Source organism: Anoplopoma fimbria, chromosome 19 (assembly GCF_027596085.1).
Source record: "Anoplopoma fimbria isolate UVic2021 breed Golden Eagle Sablefish chromosome 19, Afim_UVic_2022, whole genome shotgun sequence".
NCBI classification, from domain to species: Eukaryota; Metazoa; Chordata; class Actinopteri; order Perciformes; family Anoplopomatidae; genus Anoplopoma; species Anoplopoma fimbria.
In genome coordinates, this window is record NC_072467.1 from 28700582 (window position 1) to 28706581 (window position 6000).

Here is a 6000-nt window from a genome sequence, read left to right on the forward strand (position 1 = left end):
GAGAGGAGGAGGAGGAGAGGAGAGGAGGAGGGAGGAGGAGAGGAGAGGGAGGAGGAGGAGGAGGGAGAGGAGGGAGGAGGAGAGGGAGGAGGGAGGAGGGAGGAGGAGGGAGGAGGGAGAGGAGAGGGAGGAGGAGGGGGGGGAGGAGGGAGGAGGAGGGGAGGAGGAGAGGAGGAGGGAGGGAGGGAGGAGAGGAGAGGAGGAGGAGGGAGGAGGAGGAGGAGGGAGGAGGAGGAGGAGGAGGAGGAGGGAGGAGGAGGGGGAGGAGAGGAGAGGGAGGAGGAGGAGGAGGAGGGGAGGAGGAGGGAGGGAGGAGGGAGGAGGAGGAGGGAGGAGAGGAGGAGGAGGAGAGGGAGAGAGAGAGGGAGGAGGGAGGAGAGGGAGGAGAGGAGGAGGAGGAGAGGAGAGGAGGAGGAGGAGGAGGAGGAGAGGGAGGAGGAGGGAGAGGAGGAGAGGAGGGAGAGGAGGAGGGAGGAGGAGGAGAGGAGGGAGGAGGAGGAGGGGAGGAGGGAGGAGGGAGGAGGGGGGAGGAGGGAGGAGGGAGAGGAGGAGGAGGAGGGAGGAGGAGAGGGGGAGGAGGAGAGGAGGAGGAGGGAGGAGGAGAGGAGGAGGAGAGGAGAGAGTACTTCCTTTTTTTATAATCTTTTTGGTCATTTTGTGTCTTTTTCTTCCATCAGTGGAGACCGGAGAGACGAAGTGAAGACGAGGACGAGGAGGACCGACTGCAGCATCTGTCCACATCTGGACTCTGGGTTTAACCCTTCGTCCACCAGGACGTCCTGCTGTGAAGAAAAGACAACACACAAGAATAAAACAACACTGCACTTTATTGTTCATCTTTCATTTTTATATATTGTTTTTATTTCTCTCTTTTATTTCATCCCATCCTGTCATTTTAGACACTTTGTAGAATAAATGTGTCTCAGAGGACATTTAAGGGTTTAAAGCTGATAAAAACATCTGCTTTATATCCTGTTTAATCTACAACATTACATCATTTATCATTTAATAGTTGATTATATCTCATGTTAATAAACGCCAAAAATGATCAGTGAAGTATATATATATATATATATATATATATATATATATATATATATATATATATATATATATATGCATTTAAAAGTTATTAAAATATAATAATACTAATAGTACTACTACTAATAATAATAATAATAAAAATAATTATTATTATAATAATGATAATCATTTAATTTATTTATTGTTAGGGATATTATTGTGCAGCAGCTGCATTTCAAAGTAATGCTATAATAATGATACAAATACAAAAAAATAATAATAATAATATTAATAATAATGACGCAGTGACTGAGATGGACCACTGGAGGGAGGTAGAGATCAACCTTCATTATGATTCACAGAATAAACTGTTTATGTTTCTGTAGTTCAGTTTCACAGTACGTTTACTCTACTAGTGTACTATTCAGATGTAATTGTACTTTACTTGAGTATCTCTATTTTGTTCTTCTTTATATTTCTACTGCTCTACATTTATCTGCCATTTTAACAGATTCAGATTATCAATCAACTAATCATTGATGATGTTATATTATAGATTATATGAAGTCATTACACTGAGCTCCACCTTAAAGTGATGAACACATTAATAATAAAATAATAATAATAAACATCATGATAATACATTTTATATAACAAGCGCTTTAAAAAAAACTCAGACACTTTACAAAAGGGATAAAATAATACATCAATATTAATTATATACTAATATACAGTGATATTGTATTGTTCTTCATAATGAGTACTTTTACTTTTGGTACTTTAACTATCTTTGGATGACAATACCTTAAAACTTTTCCTTTCGATTTGAATGGAGGAGTTTTATTTATGAGTACTTCTTCCCCAGCAGCAGTATGTGACTGGGAGCACAAAGGTCCCAGTGACCGTCATGTATGTGTCTTTGATGTATTTATATTTATATGTTAATCTTTGTAATATATCCCACTAAAAATGTGTTTTTGTATGTATTTAGATGATACAGTGGGTACGGAAAGTATTCAGACCCCTTTAAATTTTTCACCCTTTGTTTCATTGCAGCCATTTGCTAAAATCATTTTTTTTCACATTAATGTACACTCAGCAACCCATCCTGACAGAAAAAAACAGATATATAGAAATTTTTGCAAATTTATTAAAAAAGAAAAACTGAAATATATATATATACACTGTATATGTACATCTACATTTACACATCAATGTATATTTAGTAAATACAAACTTTTAATGGTATTTATTCAAATGAAACTTTATATAATTATAATAACAAACACATTTATAAATGTTCAATAAAACCAATTTATACTATCATGTCTGCTGGCCAGACCAGACCAAACCAGACCAGACCAAACCAGACCAGACCAAAACAGACCAGACCAGACCAAACCAGACCAGACCAAAACAGACCAGACCAGACCAGACCAGAGAAGACCAGACCAAACCAAACCAGACCAAACCAGACCAGACCAAACCAGACCAGACCAAACCAGACCAAACCAAAACAGACCAAAACAGACCAAACCAGACCAGACATTACATTACAGTCATTACAGACCAAACCAGACCAGACCAGACCAGACCAGACCAGAGAAGACCAAACCAAACCAAACCAGACCAAACCAAACCAGTCCAGACCAGACCAGACCAGTTCAGTTCACAGTTCTCGTCTGGATCTGGACTTAAACCTTCCTTTGTTCGCTCATCTCACTCAGACTCTTCTCAGTTCTGGATCCACAGTAGTGGATCTGATCTCAACTCCCATGTGGTCTAGACTCTCATCATGTGTTCAGGGTGAAACCGATCAAACTGTTCTCCTGATGATTCAGACGTCTTCAGCTGAGTTTGATTTGTCTCTTGTTGCTTCATGTCACAGCGCCCCCTACCTGCAACACTCAGACTGCAGCTTGTGTCACTTTAAGATCTTCAGGAGACGCGTTCCAGAACGCTGAGTTTATGGTCTCAATCTCTAGTTTCAAGTCTTCTTCAATACAGCATGATGTTCATTTAGTAAATGATGCTCCATTTAGAGTCAAACAGACCATAAAGCAGGGGATGCTTTAGGGCGGGGCTACACACTGATTGACAGGTCTCTATCTGTTGTCCGGTCTGGAAGTTCTCTGTGTTTTCGTGTTACAACTTTAACCCTTTCAGTGTGTTTTCACTTCATTAGAATGTCTTATTCAGCGTTTGGTTGAACTCAACACTCTCAAAAACAACAAGATGGCGTCGACCAAAACGGCGAGCTCAAGTCTTCAAAACGCCAGTCCACAAACCTGACGTCACGACGACCACGTCTTATAAACAGTCGGTGGTCTCTGGACGTTCTGCAAATCGATCTAATGAAGTTTGAATTTTAAAAATAAGTGAAAAGTGAAATCTATAGAAGACATAGAAACTAGCAGATAAGATATAATACAGAGGTAGGCCAGTAGATATATATATATATATATATATCTATATATATATATATATATATATATATATATATATATATATATATATATATATATATATATATATATAGATATATCTATATAGCTGTTGCATTGAGTGGTCTGAATGCTTACTGTGAGTCTCTGTGGACTGTTGGATGTAATGAAGAAGTCAAAGTTTATCTTTATGAAGCAGAAATGTTTGTTTTTCAGCTTTTTGTAGAAACGTGTCAGAATAAAACAATTAAATGAAACATGTCAGGTGTTTTGAGGACGGCTCCTCCTCCTGGTGGAGTCTGGACCAATCAGCCGGCTCCGTCCTGTGATGCGGGCCCCTTTAACCCAATCAGAGAGCAGAGGATCCATCATGTGCCGGGTAACGACTTCCTGTCCTCATCAGAGACGGTAACCTCGTTAGCGTCCTCAGACGTTAGCGTTGATTAGCTTCCAGTCTCTGCTCTCCTTTGAAGAGCAGTTCTGCTGTTTCACTCTGAGGAGCTTCTTCAGATCACATCTGAGTTCAAACCCGTTTAAACCAATCAGGAGGCTTTCATGCTTCACACAGTCAGAACCTTCAAAGGAACCGATGATGAAGACACACAGACACACTTTATTTATCTACCTCTTTATTCACTCTGTGGATCTATGGACCTTAACATCTGACCTCCTCTTGTCTCAAACATCTCTTCACGTCTCCGTCAGGATGAATATTGATAACTGATCCTCTGAATGTCTCTTCACGTCTTAATAACAGTTAGGATGAATAACAGGTTAATAACAATAAACAGGTTATAACTGATCCTCAGGATAATAACAGGTTAATAACAGGATAATAACAATAAACAGGTTAATAACAGGTTAATAACAGGATAATGACAGATTAACAACAATAAACAGGATAATAACAGGTTAATAACAATAAACAGGTTAATAACAGGTTAATAACAGGATAATAACAGGTTAATAACAATAAACAGGTTAATAACAGGTTAATAACAGGATAATAACAGATTAACAACAATAAACAGGATAATAACAGGTTAATAACAATAAACAGGATAATAACAGGTTAATAACAATAAACAGGATAATAACAGGTAGCTGATTCATCATCAGCAGCAGCAGCTGGTCTGTCACATTTATTATAAGTTTATATTTATTACAGTATTAACCTTCATTCTGTCTGTGACTGAAGCAGCGTGACAGAGAGACTAACAGGTCTCACTTCTGAAGACGTGAAGAAAGAATCCTGATAGAATGTTCAGAGATGAAGTTAAAGTGAATATTTCACATTTACATGCAGAACAAAGCTGTTAATAATCAATAAATACCATATCAAGGTGTTCCTCTAATGTGTACTAGAGATCAGCCCACAGTACTCCTGAGGATCTGATGACATCATCACAGTACTCACAGCTCTGCTTCTGTTTCAGGTGGAAGTGACTCACAGGTTCAACACTGTGTTTCATAAGGTTCTCTATGTGACGGAGGAGGGAACACTGCAGCTCCATCATCATCAGCTCCATCATCATCAGCTTCCATCATCAGCTTCATCTTCATCTTCATCGTCATCTTCATCTTCCCTTCCGCTTAACTCAAGTACTGTTCTTGAACAATTGTTCAGGTTTGAGGTACTTTACTGTGTATCTTTATTTCCTGCTACTTTCTAAGGTTGTACTTTTTACTACGCTTCATTTAATTGATTACTTTACCGATTCAAATATTGATAAAACAAAAATATGATGTATTATTAGAAGTACTTACATTTGTGAGCTTCACATCAATGATTAGAATCCGACATCTGAAATACGTATAATGAGTACTTTTGCTTTTGGTTCTTTGAGTTCATGTTGATGCTAAAACATTCCAGTATTTTCCTCGCTGCTATCTGAGTACTTCTTCCATTCACAATGACATCGACGTCCTGCAGGAATAAGTTGTGGAAAAAATGTTTTTTATTAATGATTCTGTTGCTGTTTTCTCGTGCACCTTATCTGTAATGTACTAACTGAAGATCTAACAGCAGTGCATTATGGTCTGTTTTACTGGGGAAAGTAATGAGATTACTGTGACCTCCGGGCCAATTATTACAGCAGCAGAGAGCCATCCGCCTGAAAACCAGCAGGCTGATGGGATTAAGGAGAAGGAGGCAGCTGCGTCCTGGAGGACATGTTTTATGTCATATATTCATGATTTATTCATTTATTCATCCACAGGTCACTCTGTTCCAACCTGAGGACCAAACAAGTTCACGAGACTACAGAGACCATGAGAAGATGAAGATGTTTCTATGTGTAACATGATGACGGACACAAAGAGGAAACAGTCTGTCACCAGGTGAACTCTGTTTATGAAGTATGTGTTGCACAAAAACCTTTCTCTTTAGAAAATCTTAAATACCTTTTTCACTTAATGGAAAACATGCAACTGTATAGTATGAAAAATAAAAACACTGTAATACTCTGTTCTCTACCTGTTCAGGTACTCTGTTCTCTACCTGTTCAGGTACTCTGTTCTCTACCTGTTCAGG